This window comes from Bombus terrestris, chromosome 3, assembly GCF_910591885.1.
Source record: "Bombus terrestris chromosome 3, iyBomTerr1.2, whole genome shotgun sequence".
NCBI classification, from domain to species: domain Eukaryota; kingdom Metazoa; phylum Arthropoda; class Insecta; order Hymenoptera; family Apidae; genus Bombus; species Bombus terrestris.
The window spans coordinates 10,437,109-10,456,915 of NC_063271.1; the positions used below are offsets into that span (position 1 = coordinate 10,437,109).

At 36.4% G+C, this 19,807-nt stretch overlaps 1 protein-coding gene across 5 annotated transcripts in view; it reads left to right on the forward strand.

The window, feature by feature from the left end:
• The window catches only part of LOC100649570 (Down syndrome cell adhesion molecule-like protein Dscam2), a 308,069-nt gene that overhangs the window by 74,155 nt on the left and 214,107 nt on the right, over positions 1 to 19,807 (forward strand). For all 5 annotated transcript variants that reach the window (XM_048414706.1, XM_048414703.1, XM_048414704.1 and 2 more), the window contains exon 2: positions 12,452 to 12,514. The gene's annotated coding sequence lies outside the window, so the exon portion shown is untranslated. The remainder of the gene's footprint in view (positions 1 to 12,451; positions 12,515 to 19,807) is intronic.

Genomic DNA, 19,807 nt, shown 5'->3' on the forward strand with positions numbered 1-19,807 from the left:
TTGTTATATAAATAATAATCTCTGTTATTACGAATAAACATGAATGCAGAAATGTAAACTAGAATATAGAATTAATATTGAATATAAACTATTCTATCATGGAAAAATATGAATATGTATAAACAGACGTAGGGACGATACAAAATGAATAAATAATACGAAACGCTCGATTAAAATTAGTGACTGTCCGTCTACTTTATATAAAATTATTATTTCACGAGTTGATATCGAGATATCGATAACGAGAAAGCAATTTGAATATCTATTATATTCCTATGTACAATCGTATCTTCAAATTTTCAAGATAAAATAGAATTACCGAATTATACACGAACGATTGAATAAGAACTACTCAGTCAGGTACGTACTTCCGTCACTCCTGATCTACGTTACGATTCACATGAAAAAGAAAAAAAAGCGCATATTCTAAAGGGAGAATTACGAACTGTAACAACGCATTACGCATATATTGGAATAAAAATTCACGAAGAACTTAATTTAGCAGGGAAACGTGGTAATCGTCGCATCGAATAGTCGAACATTCGAAAGCCATGAAAACAAATTGCTGTGGAGGCTTGTGAAGGGTACACGTGCGAGCGAGTCTCGGGTTTTTAAATAAAACGTCACGTGTACAAGGTATTTCATGGAGTTACATTATGCCATATAACGAATTCAACTAGGGACGGCGTTGCGGGAAAGGGCTTTCGGAGAATCGTGGAGGGAAGTCACGGCAGATGTACACAGAAAATGCATTTTTTAAAGTGAGCCCGAGTTTTTGATGCGACGGGAATCTCGCCGGATCTTGTTTAGTACTTGCGCTTTTCCTCGTTGAAATATTTTAAAGTTTCATGTGCCCAATCCTTTTGTGTCTTGTGTCTCGAGTACGGATCTCGTTTCAACCTGCAAATCTTTTTCTGATGAATACCATATCCTTTATGTGTACGTGAATATGCGTATTTAACACGTTAGCGTCATTAATAAAAAATGACGAAATTTGGAAATTAGAAATTGTACAATTTCCTCAGTACATCGGACGGTCGTTCACATAACAACATTTACGGTGGCCCGTTAAACTATTTGAAAGAAACTGAATGAAGGAAATTTTATGTGTATGTTACGTATGTCGTGTAAAATATTTTGAAGCTTCGTGTACGTTGTAACGAGACACCATTATCGCAATTATGCGAACAAAGTTCAAGACAGGTTTGAAAATGTACATGGAAGTTTCAAGTATTTATCGCAAACAGTGTCAGTTAATATCACGAACAAAGTTTTGTACCATTTTTCTTCTATACGTGTGAACTTTTTATAGAAGATGTGACATAAGTTAATCGTTACGGTATTCAGAACTAGAAGTACCAGAGCTTCTTGCTTCTGGTGTCTTTCCCTTAGGTATCTATACTTTTATTATTATACCCTATAAAAACCATTGTTAAAAATAATCTTTTGTTTCGTCTGCAACAGAAAGCTTTATCTAAAACAAGGAAACGATTTTCTTTGAAAGTTAAAAGCTCGCAGATAATTATACTTGTTAGTAAAAACAGTAGCTTTTGTCGACACAAAATTAATTTAATGGGTCAAAATAATCCCACTGACCTTTCCAGTATTAAATTGATTCTAATAATTTAACGAAGAAATGTTTTAAACAAAAACTCAATGGCATAAAATAGAAAATCTATCGACATAGCAAACGCGGTATCGAAAGTATGTTTCCTCTTTGGCAGAAAGCTAAAGCAATTTGACGTGTTTGAAATATTTGTTTACTTTCCTTTTCGCTACGTAATTACGAGAGTAATTCGTTGCGTTCTTTCATTTTCTTCATAAAGTTCGATATTTTCCTCGTTCATCGAAGGAATCGAATGATCGATTCTAATCGCCATACGTTCAATTCGCAGAGAAACGCAACAGGGGATTGGGAAACGGTTGCCCGAAGAGAAATATGATCTGTTCGGTCCCGCTTGTCGACAACGGTTACCTATTTGTCCGTTTCCGGAATAATGCCACGTTAGTTCTGCTCGGCAAACCGTGAGCTCTGCGATTAGTTTCTATGGCGGGTGGAATTATCGTGGAGCGAGTGCGACGAAACGAAACAAAGGGACAAAGAAATACGGACCGTATAATGCGTCGAATGCGTTAATGAGTCCGTTGATACGGCTGCACGGCGAAAGATTCGCCCGGAAGGTGGTTAAATTAATTTCGGCGTTGTATTGTGATCGATTATGAACATAGAGAATTTTCGAATATATTTGGGAGAATATGGAAAGATGCTTAAATCGTATCGATGCTTTGTATTCCATAGCATTGAGATTCTTGCAAAAGAATAATTAGGGAATTGACGAAAAATGATTGATCCTATGTTCTAAAATTTCATCCGCGTAATATTACGTTCGATGAAAATGCTAATATTACGCAAAGCGTTTCTTTTCTAAAATTCAGTGAACCTCTAAGGGGTTAATAAATTATCGAGAGCTTTAAAATTTGTTATCTCGTTGGGAACTGTGTTCTTGTATATTTCGTAACGATGAATAGCAAAGTAAGGTATAACGTGATAAATAATTTACGTATCTACAAGGTGTATTTTTGTAATTGGGCCAAGTTGTAATTCTGACACGGTAGAATATAGAAAAAGGTTACCTGGCTTCGAATGATACATTACACGACGTATATATCCATTCTGGAAATGGAGATGTTTCAAAATCATATATTGAAATTGAATATAAAATTATATATGTCATGAACCATATATTTTTTCACACAGCTATCGATGTGTTTTATTATTCCTTACGTAAAAGTATGTCTTATCGTCTCAGAGTTACGGCTTGGTCCAGTTGCGTGAAACACCCTGTACTTACAAAATTAAATTGATATTTGTCAATTAATTGAACTTTTAATCCTTTCTCATTCCATTTTATTACGACTTCAAACACGTGAATTTGATCATACTCTAAAACTGTACAACTTATGATCGGTAAACTACGTTAGTCTATTCATTTAAGTTAGGTTTGCGCGCCCCTACGAATATGTAATATTCGCATAATACTCATCGTTTTTACGCCATCATAATTGCAATGCGAAGAATCGAATTCTAATAAGCCAGCTCGTTTTATTATTATTTCTCAGGATTATTAAATACGAGCAATCTTATCATCTTCTCGTTATACCGTACTAACACCACCACAAAATTCCAATAATAACGACAACGATAAATATTCGCTATCAGAACGAGCGTTGCAGAGAAGTTGCACGTTCACCCGCGCATTTTCCAAGGCATCCATAAGCGACCAAAAGGCTGCAATATTTCATAGGGTGGCGTTCGAGCGTATCGAAATAAAGTCACAGGAGAATGGTACTTTTCTACTCTCGTTTTTACTTGAATATTACATTTTGAAATGTTACGTGCGTGTACGAAGTTTATCCAAAAAGTATACAAATATTTGGAACATCTGGAGCATCGCGCGATACTGCTCTAACTTAACAGCCATTTTAAACAAATGTAAAATAAACATTATCGAACACGTGTGAACATTTATGGCCTCATAAAGTCACCACACTGATAGCGTAAACTTAATGAACAGTTCTGACCGCGGTTATGGTCGTTTGCTGATAGGTTAGACGGTCTCTGGTACGACTAAGGATAATGTAGTATCGTAAATAATTATGATTAGTTTATTGATGATAAATAGATCAAACAGATGTTAATTAAACAGAAAATAATGGTTATTAAACATGAACTAATTGCAACTAACGTATAATAATTAAAACAACTAGATAATTAATTAACAATTCTCGTCAACGCAAATTCAACTCTCTCTTAACAACGCTAACACCACTATCTCCACGACTCTCCACTCTCTGACTTCTCAACTCATACTGATGTTAATTCGTTTATCGTCCCCTAGCAACCCCTTGTCTTTTGTCTTAGCCTCATATCTCTTGTCTTAGCCCTACCACGCACATGCTCAGCAACCGCTTGTTTATAATTCGCACCTCAGTAACCGTTTGTTTACAATCCGCACGACACCCCCAGGCCCCTCGTCCACGATACTACAATAATTATCGTATTAGATGATGTTAACTCTGGGATGATACGCCACTTACGAATTACAATAGAACTTTATTCATATAAACTTGTCAAGAGATGAACAGTTCACTGATTTTCCTCTTTACTTGTAATTTTTCATGCGTATAATAAGGGACAGTCGCGATTAGATAACTAGATTCACCGAATAATTCACGACGAATGTTCATTTAGCTAGAGCACTGACTAAACTTTCGTTTGTATAAATGAAAATCTTATCTTCCATTTACGTTACCTATCTCTTTCATATATTCTTCACATTCGATGTCTTCTGTACAAGCTTCTTATTGTATTCATCAATAGCGTTCCAGTGTTATCTTTATAGTCCTACGTAATATCAAACTGGATTCGATATTCTGTTTCACGCGAATTTTTTCATTTTTCACATATAAAATATAATGCATAAAATATTCTTCCGTATTACATGTTTATTCGGTAGAAATATTTCAAGATACACCCGTCGTTGTCTAAATTCTAAGCAGCTTCCGAGAATATCTTTTTGACTATAAACTAAGAAGAAACTAAATATCAAACGCTGATCGCGCTATAAACATTGAACACTGAACATTCAGCAGACGCATACTTTTTTTATGGAACACATGTACTCTCGAATCGCATCGATCTTTACGCACAAAGTAGAACCAGTCATAGCGTTTGACGTCTATTTTTCGTTCAACGTATTTGGAAGGTGGCGAGCTGGATCGTATCGTGGGAAAAAGGCACGTAATTTATGGGCGGACAACAACGAATGGAATTTGCGGCGCGGCTGGAACGCGAATTGCACACGCCTTGCGCGTGCAAAAAGAATCGAACGAGGTAAGAGCAAGAGCGTGTAACGGTGGTCGGACGTGTGCGCGCACGTATCATAAAGGTATCATAAAGCTGCGGCAATAAACGTGGAATCTGAAAAATGTGTTCTCCACCACGTGCCTTGGTTTGCGCCGTGTGCATTAACGGACGCTGTTTGCTGCCCCCTTTCCCGTACGGAATTACGAGTTGCGGATCATTGGAAAACAAATTGCACCGAAGCCAGGCGTAGAATTGCTGTTCGAGACGATACTCGTCCGAAAGTTGAGGAAGTAGCAGTGGAATGTGTAGGAGTTTCATGTTGGAGATTTATAGCGAAGATATCGAGGTTTTGACGAAGTTGATAGGGATGAGTTTAAGACGTTCGTGGTTTAAGCTTTCGCGCTCTGAACATTTTTATGATCAGAGAGGACTTCGATATATTGCTACAATGAAACTCTTTTAAACTAAAGCGTTTCAAGAAGCAAAAGGTTCTAAACGTTTATGGGTCTGTGTAATAACTGTAACAACGTTCTTCCCTCGTTTCTGCGTTTTATCGATGAACACATTACCAAGGGAAAGGGAAAAAAAGAAATTTAAATATAAATTAATCACGTAATAATTATCGGTTACCTTATACGCATAAAAGCGACAGGATAGACAAATTGTTATTAGTATTCTGAATTTTAATGACTGTATATTCTATTCACATAATTGTAATAGTATGTTTTACGTAATTAAAAACGATACTACCCGTCGTTCTTTGAAAGAAACTATATTAGGGAAGAATTATTTTGTTTCATAATGTACTAACACAATACACAAGACGAGCTGAAACGTTAATTTATTTTTATAATTCAGTAAGAAATATCCAGATAGTATCTGGCAATAGGATATATACTTTCTAAATGAATAAACTTTCATATTTCACCGACAAAGGTCTACACTGATAACGCGCAATTTACATCACCGTGGCATCAAATAATCCTAACGCTCGATTCCCATCTCCAAATACACTTGTTACAACAAAACAGCCCACCTCTTTCCCTCTAGACTCTCTCATATCAAAGATTCCAGCGAACGTATCGCACACGGCGCACCTAAACTCCGCCGTCTCTGAAACTCAATATACGCGGAGAAACGACAAAAGCCTCTCTCGTCTCGATTCTCGTGATTATTGCCGGAAAATTCAGTCGACGTCCCAGCGAAAAGAGGCAGGCCATGTCACGAAAGAATACCAAGAATTTTCACCGTTGGAACTTCGGTCCACGATACAAGCGGGACAACGTTATTCTTGGCGAAAGTTTCGCGTATTTGAATTTCAAACTTCTGACTCGCCATCGCACGATGAAGAGACAGCGAGAAAGAGAAAGAGAAAGAGAGGAAGATGCAGAAACGTAGGAGAATAGTACGAAGTCAGGAGAAAAAGTTCCGGGACGAAGCTGCGTCGGATAGTTCGAATTGAAACACGGGCACGGATACACGTTGCCTGGGAATATTTTGTTGGGATTCCAGCGACTTCTGTCGAGATCCCTTTCGTCCCGAAATACCTCGCAACTTCCGCTGAAATTTGTCTCATATTTCGTTGATGTGTTTGCTACGCGGACGGAACGGTCTTATCGAAGGGAGAAGTTGCTGAAACGCGGTTTCCTTACAGTTTACTCTTCTTGTAGTTTACGTTGAGACGTTCCGTAGCAGAGAATTTATTAGGTTCGTATGATATTACTTTTGTCATTGCGCTTTTGTTCAATAGTTATTCTACTTAATTGTTTACGACTAGACAGACAGGCAATTGTTCGGTGTTAATTAACACGAGTTTTCGTTCTCTTTATTTGGTATTCTTCTCGATATTAGAGCCACAAACCTGTGAAAATTACTGAAGTCATTTTTATCATATGGTTAGTTTTAATCATTATCATGCGCTTTGCCTCTTATTTCTTTTTTACTCAAATCATTTACACTCTGTATAATTTTTCTCCGATCGACACCTTTCTAATTCGCCTGTAGAATCAGACATGCTTTTTCAAAAATATCAAGTGCTATAACATGAAATATTCCCTTGATTATCTTCTACAGATTTATTACCTATTTTTGAAAGATTTGGACTTTTAATCTAACGAGTTGTTCGTTAAAAACGATATCAAAATCAAACATTCAGGAAAAATAAACTTCTCGCATTTCTTGCTGTATACACTTCGATTAAAAAATACATGGGTCATATAACACGTCGATTAATTCCTCGCAATACGTCATTCACCCCGTAACATCGATCGTAACGATGCAACAAGAAGAAATAGAAGGAAGATAAATAATGTAAAACAAACCGGGAGGGATAGAAAAGATTTCAGGGGATCTGCATTCGAAAGAAGAAACAACAGAGGTTCTCTTATCGAGTTTCGAGAGTCGGGATACATCCAGAGACGGTTCTCCCTGGTCGTTCGCTGTTCGTTCTCCTCTTCACGCAAATTGCCGCGTTTCAAACGCACTACTTAATTAGGTATTTCTTTTTCCTCGCGTTTACCAGACGAAAGCTGCGAGACCCTCTTCAGCGTTGTTTCATAGCATCCCCTCTTTACGGATGAGTCCCCGCGGCCTCGTCGGTTAGATAACGATTTTACTTTTTCTATTTCGCTACAATGGAAATTTCCAAAGGAAAAGCGCTCGCCGTGCGATTGTACTCGACAATTTGTGGTTATTACGTTGCCCTCGGTGTCCAGGCGTTGGATTTTTCTTCTGGTGAACTCGACGCTAGTGTCGTTAAGCGACGACTGCTTTCGTCCAACAGTACTTAGAACTGTAATTTCTTTTTACTGTTTCTCCTCTTTTTTCCCCTCGTACAGCACTGCAGATTTCGTACTATTTAAATTTTATATACAATCACTGAGTTTTATTCAGTTTGGTTAACCTGCGAATTAATGGATAACAATCGTATTCAAGTAGTTTGGAAACTGTTAACGAACAAAGGTTTTTTCTTTTTCTTAATGAAGATGTTTAATTCTTTTCTCGAGTGTTAGGTGAAGATTTTCTTCTTGATTATTTTGAAGATGTTATTCATGGTTAATAAAATTTCTTTCCTCGATTAATGTGAAATGATTTATAGGCAACGATTATTAATTACAATGTTATACCTTGCAGAATATCGCATTTGTAAACCTCTTTCGTGAGAGTCAAAGGGATTATAATGTTTCTATTCTGTTTCACATCGAACACCAACTATGTCGTGTTGCTCGCTACAGATAACATAATTTTAGTTAGATTTCAGTTAGAACGCCAATCTGTGTTCATGCTGTGTAAATGGCTTATTTAATTGAGAAACATAGAGATTTACGTTTGTCTGACTCTCAAATAATATTCTATTTGAAGTAGTTTACACTGTCATGTGTATTCCTGTATATTTCGTTTAATAAGAGATATTTCCATATCATAAGTACGTAAACCTACTACTAGTGTTATGTGTTTTACTCATTTAACGACGGAACATCTAGATCGGAGTCTTTAGTTGAGAAACGTAGGGATGTAAGTTTGTCTGACTATAAGGCGACATTCTACTTAAGGTTGTTACACCGTCGTAGCGTCCTATTCCACTCACATACAACCAAAGTTATCTCTTTATATATTGTTTCTCAAGATTAAAAAATATCAATAATTATAAATTATTCGATATACAACAACGTAAAGGAGGTTGTTGTTAAATAAATTTCTCGATCAAATCCACTTACTTCCTTTAAAATTCCGCTCGTATGAACAAATACAGAACACAAACACTTTATTCTGCAAAAATATAAATATTCAATCAGAAACATTTCTACATTTCAATCGTTCAATTTCTTAAATACCCGGAACGTTAGGAAATCGGATTGGAACTTTTCACAGAGTGGATAATTCCGTTTCTTTATATCGCACATATACATTCTCTTAAGCTCAAAAGAACGTCTTAACACCTGACACCGTTTCGATATTAGATTCCGCAGAGAAGAATGAGAATTCTTTTTACTCGCGAGCGCATCAAACGTCCACAGAATGGCCGTGTTCCCGCATAATAAAGCCAGTGCTGGAAACGTACCGTGACGTTCGAGAGTCTCCAGTTTCAGCGCGTTATTTGCGCCCTGGAAACCGACGCAGCGCGTCGCGTTCCATCGAGTTCTCGTTTTCCATAAAATACCCGTTCCATCCCCCGTCGGTTTTCACCTGTGCTTTACCCTGCATTCTCGATCGGTCACGAAACATGATCGCCAACGATAACTCTTCGACTGGTCGATTTGTTTCTTTCGTAATTTCTAAGACGTTGTACCGAGATTCACGATATTTCAGTTTTCGATATGTTCGAAGTATCGATTGAAGGAGCCATAAATTTGAAACTTTTCCAGATGAATTTTTCTTTCAACGATGAACACAGAAATTGAATAGATATACCTATAATACACTGAAGTTTGAAAAAATATAGGTCAGTGATAATTTTTTTAGAACGAGGCACTTCATTTGTAACGATAAGTCTTACGTGATATCCATGTTGTGATCTAGCGATGTCAAAGAAATTACAACTATCGTTCCATTTATTTTCTTCAAATTTACAGTAAGAAATTTTTGATAGATCGAGGGACTTAAAATTTGAATCTTGCAACTTGCGAAATTTCAAATATTTCAACTTAACAATTTTTACATTTCCGTTCTCTAATTCTCATTATGGTTTTCCACACTGAAAAATGTGACACTCTGTTAATTGCAATGTTTCCCTTTTCAAGTTTTATTTAAGTAATTTAACACGAGTTTTAATTAATTTGTTGTGTTCCCTGTAAACAGATATTGGCTTCGTTTAGTGGAATTCGTGTAACGTTTAACGAGGATTTCCTTTATTTTTCAATTTTTATACTGTTTGTTTAAGTTAATATCAATGGTACAAAATTTGATTTTAAGTGGATTTTTCTTCAAGTAGGTAGTTAAATTTGGAGGAATGGAATGTACGTCGCAACAGGTACTTCTATGAGTAAGTAAACGTTGGTGAAGTCGGTTGGTGGATGCTGTTCCTCTTATTTATGGTACTTATTCAGCCCTATAGCCGTAGGGTCTTCCTTTCAGGATATTATCGTTGATATGTAGCATTAGGATTACTAAGGTTTCTCAGATTCCTTTCAATAAAACTTGGATAACACTTTCGAAGTATATTATTGAATTCTTTCTTCAAAATTTCTCTCGTTCCAAAGAATTTGAAGCTCAAATGATCTATAAATTCAAATTGCTCGAAACATTAAGAAGGTTACACGAAAGAGATGCACAGAGATGTAAAAATACAAAAACTCGGCAATTCGGAAATATAAAAGAGTTAAATTCGGAGATTCAAAGACTTGAAAGTGCCAAATAGAAATTGAAGAATTAAATATTCGACTGTTCAAAGTTTCGAAACACCAAAGGCTTAACAATATGAAAGTTAATTGAAAATATGAAAAATTTGTTCAAGAAGTTCAAACTTTTCGAATTTAAAAATTCATAAATTCGAAAGGTTGAAGATTTAAAGATACAAAAAAAAAAAAAAAAAAATAAAAATAAATAAAAGAGAGAAAACGATAAAAATAGTAACCTCATTCAAAATAGTGACCGCTTCATTACAATTTTCAGTTATTGTTGAACGATCTATTTATACCTCGTCACGCAACAAAAATTTCTCTCACCTATCTCACGGTAACAGGCGCCGTTGCATTTTGTTTGTTCTGGACTCGTATCGCGGGAAAAAACGCGAGTGGAGCAGCATGAAACAGGGCGGAGGAGGATTTCGTGCGAGCTGCGGCGAACCAGTAGAATTTTCGTCGGGTCCGTTAAGTCTTTAAGCGGCTTACGATTTCGTTTTACGTTACGCGGATAGCGCCAGTGGAGCCAGCGGGGCCGGCAACTTCCTGTTAAACGGATGCCGTGGAAATTCGAATGCTGAACGAAGAGGTTCTCCGAGAGGAAAAGTTTCAGTCAGTTTCTCGATTTTCATGTCCGTTTCAACTTGCGTTCGATCTGAAAATTCCATTGAAAATTTTTCCTTTGTCGTATAATCTATTAATACGGAGAAAAACGATACTGAAACATGAAATTGTGGTATCACAGATAAAGAGTATAATATACTCATGATCATGTTTTTTTATTACCTATCATGTCTATGATTTTTAGATTCGATAAATTCACTTTGTTTAGTTTTTGAATTTTATAGTCGCCTCGATTTACGATTCATTCTAAATTCATATTTTTATTTTTTAAACGATCTTCCTTCAGTTTGATCATTATGCCTGTATACTTCTACGGTGCCTGTATACTTCTACTGGTCTGAAAATGATCAATTGAATTATTATGAGAATTGTATAAGTAATTGTTTTATAATTTCAATGTGTTGCGGGTAGAATGTTTTATCGGGTAGGAAATCGGTGTGTAATTTGATGATCTCGTTTGCTGTTTTTCATTCAACCTTCGGATTTCATCATATCGCTTTCTACCATTTTAATCTTAAGAAGATAGTTTCCTGGATGACAATTTCCAGTTCGTGGTTTTGTAACTGAAATCGAAGTTCAAACAACTGAATCGTTTCGCGAAACACTATCTCGTAGAGGTTGGCGTTTTCACTGAGCGGTTTGCCATTTTTAATAAACGAAAATTGGCGAATGCAAAAGAGGGTCGAACGATTGTATCGATCAGTGGCATAGGTGAAAAGGGGCGCTGAATCCCTGGCCGCCGCGTCGTCGCGCAACCGAAACCGATTTGAAATTTAAATTTTGTCCGGCCATGGCGTCGCATTTAATAGAGCAACAGTCGGCTGCTAATACACGCGTATCGGCCGTCGTATATTAATTAGAATAATAATTCCAGACCTGTCGCGTTTAATGGAATGCGCCACAGAATTAATTATGTCCGACACGGATCGAGCACCTTTCGCGATTTCGAACGAAACGACGTGAAAATCATGAGACAGGAACGGGAAAAATGAGAAATTTCATTTTTCAGGCTTTCGTTACTTGCATTCTTTTACGATAATTCACCAGTTAATAATATTATTGAATTGGTAGATTATAGATTTTTTTTCTTTTCAATGATTTTAAAGTTTTATTAGTACAGTTTTATTAATTAAAAATATTACGTCTCTTTGAATTTTCCGATTTCGTGGTAGATTTCGAAAATGTGATAAGAAATTTGATAATCTTCATGAAAAAATTCATAAAGAAGTTTACTAAAAATTTGTGTATTCTTAAAGAATTTATCACTCACTGAAACTACGAATGTCTATTTAGTGAAATCCATGTTAATTGTTATAAATATTTTTTCAAATTATATTTCAAGCTGGCATTTTCAAATTTTTCGTTTCTATAAATTTTCTTCGGAAAGTGCGATAAAAATTTGCAAAAATCTCATATCATAGAATTCTATCATTCGCTAAAAAAATTTCCATATTCCTAAAGAACTAGCTGCATATCATTTTTTACGAAATCCTCGTATCCTGTTACAAGCGATATTTGAAAAACTTATCTTTCGATTCGAGTTCTTCAAATTTGTATAAATTCTATCAGCGAATTTAAAGAAATGAACGTATCTCCAGGAACATTTTTATTCTTTTTTCAGCGTGGGTGTAGCAGATCAGAGGTCAACCCGGAGGTCAGGCCTGAATGATCAAACAACTCTAACGTGAGTGCTCTGCAATCTCATATTTCTTCTATAATAACATTTATTTCGTAAAACATACATAACTATCAATTATCGAAATATTCGTTGCTGGAACTGAAAATCGGATCGTATTTCTCCATTTGATGATCAACGCTATTAACCCGGGATAAGCGAGTTGTAAACTGCGGGTTCGATTTTGAAATTCCTTTCGTAACTAAATCATCGGCAACAAATATATTTAATGGGTCGCCTAAAATTAGTCGCCTGTTTAATGTTAATTCGTTAGCGATCCTGGTACAACGTTCGTAACGTGGCTGGATGCTTTTAAGTTATTACCAAACGGTGATTTATCAATTAAATCTTCATAGTGTTAAACCGTCGTTGATTTTACCGATTGAACGTCACGTGATGTTAGTATATTCTGCATTTCAACGTTAATTGTGTAATTAAATAATCACACTGGTGCGCAGAAAAAAATTATTTCGTTATCTGATAAAATAATATAGTACGTAGGAGAGAAATTATTTTCGTACTTGGTAGTGTTAACTTTATTTATATTCTATTTATTTAGTTAGTTTATTACGATGCATTTCAACGTTAATCATTTAACAAAATTAATAATAAACGATATCTTTCGTATTTTAAAATTATAGTCGATCTTCGTGTTTAAGAGGAGCTGCGTTAATATTTGATTTATTTTGTTAAAAATGCAGCTCAGATCTTTTATAATTTATTTTTTAATAACCGTTGCATTCAAGTTTACATTAAATCTCACGGGAAATGGCTGCGTAATATTTGACGTGTTTAACGTTGAAACGCAGGAAGAACTGCAGTAGTAGAAGACCGCAATGGTCAGACACGACGCGGCGGTTCCGTCGTTGACTACTTGCACCGTTGCATGTTCTACATGAGACATGATTATTCATTTGCTTTTGTAATAACGAAGAATTAGTAGTATTTTAACAACGCTTCAAACATAACGACTACGGGGAAGCTTGTATAAAGTATAAGCAACTTAGGTAAAATTTGTTACTCGTTGTACATGTGTCCGAAAAACATTTTCTCTAATTATTCGAATACGAATTCAAATCTACGTTCGAACATACGACTCTTAAAATTCAAATTTCAATTTACATTCAAATTTATATATTCACGAATACAGATTTAAATTCAAACTTGCAAATTCTGATATTTCCGGATTCCCTGCCGAAATTGCAAAACTTTCATTTAATCGTACGTATCTCTTTTATTTTTGAGTATCATACGCTGTCAAAGAATTCGATGAAATTTTCGCTGTCCTGAAAGAAATTTGTTTATAAAGTCGAAGTTTCATAGAATTATAATACCTACGTAATTGATCTATCGTATTATCATTTTGTCTATATACGTTACACGTACATTGGCATTGCCCTTACCACGTTTATTGCTTCAGCATCATATCTAAAGCAGAATATTAAAATCATTACTCCGTTCACTTCGAGTTCGATTTCCATCATCTACCGATAGTGCTGTGTATTAGCAAATACTTTTATATGTAAATTTTTACATACGTATTCGATGCGAATTATTATAAAATATTTTGTCACAGTTCCATGCTTTTCGACTCGCGTCTCTTACATTCGAATTAATACGATAAACGACCCAAAAGTATCAATTTTTGGATTCATATCGTACATATTGGACGCGTTAAAAGGAAGTCAGTAACTTTATCAGATCTCGAAGCTTGTCTCATACTAAGCAACAAAACGATTGAAAACTCGATTCCTCCGGAAACTACAATATCCTTCGTGCAATATTCTTTGGATACCAATGATATTTCTGAAAATATTCACTCGTCACGCTATCTATCAGCCCGCGTTATAATTATCGGAGCGAAGAATATTCGTTGATACGAGTTGACCGGCTGGCATTATTAATTTGTCAAACAATTGTCGCGTTGTTAGAGTAAAGAGAGCAAACAAATATCGACAGGTAAATCAAACAGATTTTATGGGAAACGGGGTCTAATAACAAGCCACACGTTGAAACTTCGTTATCGAAAACACACGTATCGCTCTGTCATTGACCGGATACCGTTAAAATCGATCACGATACCACGCCCTTTCGATAACGAAGCGAATGCCGTTCACGATCCTCGTTCGCGATTCTCGTTCACGAGCCTGTGCACGGAGAGACTCGCGACAGAGTAATGACACGACAGTTTCTGCTGCCTTCGTGCTCGACCTAGCGTGTATTTGCCCACTGGACATCCATACAGCCAGATACACAAGGCCCTTTCACGTCGTTCTATATACGTACACGCACGACTATATGGAACACACGCGTGCAAATGGGTTACGTGTACACTGACCTCGTGCAGAACTGTTACCAACGGACGAAATAATTGACCCTTATGGTAGAGAGTAGGTGAGGCTATCGGGAAATTAATTCTACATCGTTAGAAGAGATCGTGTGTCGATATATATTTTTAGAAGGTTAGGCAGGAGGAAAGGTTGACAGGATCGAGGAAGTTCGAAGGGTGGAAGAAGTTGGAGGGGGAATGGAAGAGACACAACGTTGATGAATTAGGAAAGTATTGTTGGCAGGTAAATTCGTAGATAGTGGCAATGGTGATGATAATGGTGGAAATGTGTTGCTAGTGGTATTGTAATTATTATTTCTGTGTATGCAACATGTGCACATACATATTGTATTGCGCGTGTTTGCAAATTTAAGGTACTCAGGTATACCGTGTACAACTTCTTCATTTTCAGGTAGTCGTTTCGTAGTATCTTTAGGAAGTCGGATGAGAATAAGGGGAAGGGTTGGAAGGGTTGAGGTAATTGTATATGTACAGAAAGTTGTAGCGAAAGTGAAGGAAACACTACGTTAATGAACTAGGGAACTACTACTAGTTAATTATTAGCACGATAGTGATAGAGGATAATTATTCAGCTGCGAAAGGTATACTGTATACGTACGTACTATGTGTATCGAGTATGACTGAAAAGTACCGTGTACAGCTATTTTATTTCTACGAAAGTTCTAATGAGGAAATCTTTAGGAAATTGAGTATGAACAAGGAGAGACGGTTGAAAGGAGGAAATTTTACACGAGGAAGAAATAGGGGATGAGAAGAGTGTTGCATCATTAAATTAGGAAACTGTTATTAGTAGATAAATGAATGTAAATAGAATACCTTGTTACTTCTGTGAACATTCTCAGATTCGAGTAATACCATCACGACAGCCGTGTTTCGTTGTAATAAAATTTAAAATTTCTTCATATAATACACATAATATATCCATAAAAAGTTTCTACGAGTGCTCGAATATTTTCACGAGCCATTACGTATGCATAGGATAAGGTAAACAACAATTAAAAAGATTTCTCGGCTGTAACTAACAATCCCCGTACGCCACAGAGCCGTAAACGTTCTACGAAACGAGGGAATATTAATTTTTGTCGAACAGTGGAATTTTTGTGCGGCAATGCGACCGACAGGTTGTATCACCGGGTCACACGGGACCGATAACGAGGTACAACCTGTCTTCTCCCTTCCTCTCTCACGTGACCAACAGGACGAGGTCGAAAGGCCGGTTAAAGGGCAACGAGACAGAGGTCGAGCTCGCTCGTCATTGTTAGGGCAAGCTTTGATCTACGCGAGCCATCCAGTTGCGGCTACGCGTATCTCCGTACGCGTAATTAGCGGCAAAACGACCGCCTCGCGATCGCACGGAGAAAAATTTACCGCGTGAATTAGACCCCTTTGACGCGATGCAGAAATTGCGGTTCACGCTGTTACATATCACTGCAACAGAAATTGCACAGCCATGACAATATCCTTTACGTAACAGAAAATTAATTTTTAGTTTTTTTATCGCCTGATTGATAATACCCTCGGTACGGGTTTCGAATTCGATTTATAGGTTCAGGGATATTTCGTTAAATAAATTTATAAATTCAATGAAATTATTCCTTTAGGATATGTTGGAGTTGGTAGGATTGTTAGATTTAAGATTATAAAGATGAAATATTTCTTGCGTGGATCGAGTTTGATGATTTTAATAGATCGATAGATGGACTGAATTGACTGTGGAAGATTAGTTCGATGAATGTTAAAGTGAACGAATGCGTTGAATTATGTATGAGATATGAAAATTGGAAAGCTGGATTTGAAATAATATAACAGGAAGGAAAGGTTATCTTGGTAGAAGCTAATAAGTAAATTTCTATCTTGATTAGATACTTTGTGGTTACATTTGGATTAAATTACACGAATTATTTGCCTGAGTTCCAAAGTTTACCAATATAATCGTGACAGTAACGTGGCAACGATATTATAGTGGTAATGAAATTTCAAAATCTTATATTTTGTATAACGCATACGATGTGATAAAAGTACATCAAATCAGAAAGTACAAAATTCTGTAGGGTAAGTGTTTAAATATTTTCGCGAACCAGTGTAGATGGTATAAAGAAGCTAAAAATTAAGGTAAAAAACAACGATCTTCTCCCGACGAGACAGGCTGTCTCGAACATAGTGCAACGTCTCAGTTATCAAGAGAAATAGCTTTCTTGTTGAATGCAGATAATGAAACCAGAAACTGAGTAACAAAGTATGATCACAATTAGAATCTTTTCAGCGACAAACGTTCTCAAACAAAGTGAAACGTCTCAATTACCAAGAAATATAATTTTCTATCTGGATTCTCAAACAAACCATAAATTAAATGATAAAGAATGGCCAAAACTATAAATTTCCCCAGCAAGACAAACGTTCTCAAACATAGTGAAACGTCTCAATTACCAAGAAAAATAGTTTTCTATCTAGATTCTCAAACAAACTACAAATTCCATAACAAAGAACGGCCAAAGCTATAAATTTCCCCAACGTGACAAACGTTCTCAAACGTAATGAAACGTCTCAATTACCAAGAAAAATAGTTTTCTACCTAGATTCTCAAACAAACCACAAATTCCATAATAAAGAACGGCCAAAGCTATAAATTTCCCCAGCGAGACAAACGTTCTCAAACATAGTGAAACGTCTCAATTACCAAGAAAAATAGTTTTCTACCTAGATTCTCAAACAAACTACAAATTCCATAATAAAGAACGGCCAAAGATATAAATTTCCCCAGCGAGACAAACGTTCTCAAACATAGTGAAACGTCTCAATTACCAAGAAAAATAGTTTTCTACCTAGATTCTCAAACAAACTACAAATTCCATAACAAAGAACGGCCAAAGCTATAAATTTCCCCAACGTGACAAACGTTCTCAAACGTAATGAAACGTCTCAATTACCAAGAAAAATAGTTTTCTACCTAGATTCTCAAACAAACCACAAATTCCATAATAAAGAACGGCCAAAGCTATAAATTTCCCCAGCGAGACAAACGTTCTCAAACATAGTGAAACGTCTCAATTACCAAGAAAAATAGTTTTCTACCTAGATTCTCAAACAAACCACAAATTCCATAATAAAGAACGGCCAAAGATATAAATTTCCCCAGCGAGACAAACGTTCTCAAACATAGTGAAACGTCTCAATTACCAAGAAAAATAGTTTTTTATTTGACGAAAGAAGAACCATCCCTTTCGTTTCGGTCGACTCGTTGCAAACGAATCGGTGGCGATTGGTTTTTCAGCGCGCCGCGACGCGCTGATTCGAGGACAGCTCCTCGAATTAGTCCGCTCGCGGCTTCCATCTGTCCCTTCATAGGCGCGGATCGATCGCGCCGGAAAGCCGGCGGCGCTTTTGTCTCGGCCTGAAAGGCCCTTTCATCAGGGCAAATACCTCTCCACGCTCGTCCTGCGCCTGATTCCATGGCAAACAGCCACCGTCGCGTCTATCGAACGGTTCCGCCGTTGGATCCACGTCGATCCTCAATTCCACGTTTCCGCGTTCCCTCTTCGTTTTACCAGAGGAAGTTTATCCGTTTCTAGCGATTTCTTTCGGCCGGTTGATCGCTGTTCCTTGGCTCGTTTTACGATCTACCGACGATCGCGTGTGATTTGTGTAATGGCTTCGGTTCGTTGATGAGTTTCGAGCTGCGTGGTTGCTGGTCATTTAGCTTCGTCAAGGTGCGGGTTTTAAAGGTGTTGTTAAAGGTAGAATTTATGATATACGCGGAGGAAAAGGGTATTTTCCTTTCATTTGTAAAACTATCTTGGTTTAATATTTTTACGGCAGAATATATTTCGCTAAGAGAAATTAGAGATCGTAGCTTAGAACTTTTAAGTATTCGTCTTTCTTGTAGCAGGATGTTGAAATCGAGTATGTTACTCGATTAGGAAGTATACTTGATTTCTAGCGTGAATTTTTTGTCGCAGGTAATTTAGAGTTTGAATTTATTAGAATTTCGAGACGTTCGTCATTTTCGTAGGAAAAGCTTATTATTTCGTTGAATCGAAGACGTTACTTCGTTAAAGAATACGCGTCCCAGAATACGCTGAATTGATTTATATATCGAATAATAAAAAATGTAAATTATTGTACAAGGTCGTTGCAAATAAAATTGCGATGATATTATTACAGTACAATAATGCAAAAAGAAGAATTCGCATAAATTTTTAGTAATAGGTAATCTGGATTAGTACAGAAATAATATACGATATATCAGGCTGAAGGTCGTTTATCTTCGAAGTTCAGATGCTATTGGGCTAGTGTTTGATGTATCAACATAGGTTAATGTAGTACATACGATATACCTCTATGGAATGCTTCTGGACGGCTATAGTCCACTGAGGTCAAAGGCGAAGATAATTTTGAACAAGAACAGAGTGTTTATTTCTGACGACGAAGGGACGTTACTTAGTCAGCTATTCAATAAATCACATCAAACTTACCTTCAATTTTTCCAAATTAAATTAGAAATTAATTCAAAATTATTTTTATACCCAGGAAAGGCCGCATTTTTCGGTTTTTGTTTCAGAAATAAACTTACAAAATATTTTAATCTCCCTTTCTAAGTTATATTAAATTTCACTTAAAGACGCTAGACCTTTGTTTTCATTGGATGATCGATCTCTCTCAGCATATCTTCTCTCTATATTTAATTCTATACTGATATATCAAGCGAGTATCTGCTATTGTTTTAGCCATTGCTTAATACATTTAATTCTCGTCTACAATTTTATTCGAAGGAGTACTTGTCTCGAAACTCGTTCTCAAAAATGTCCATTCTTAAAGATAAAAGGAAATCAAGGTGTCGACTTGTAAATTAAAAATTTTACTTCTCTACGCGACAGAAGATCGAGTCTCGAAACTTGGAGATAACACGAAAATATTATAAATTATCAAAGGACTTGCGCAGCACGTTCCACGCG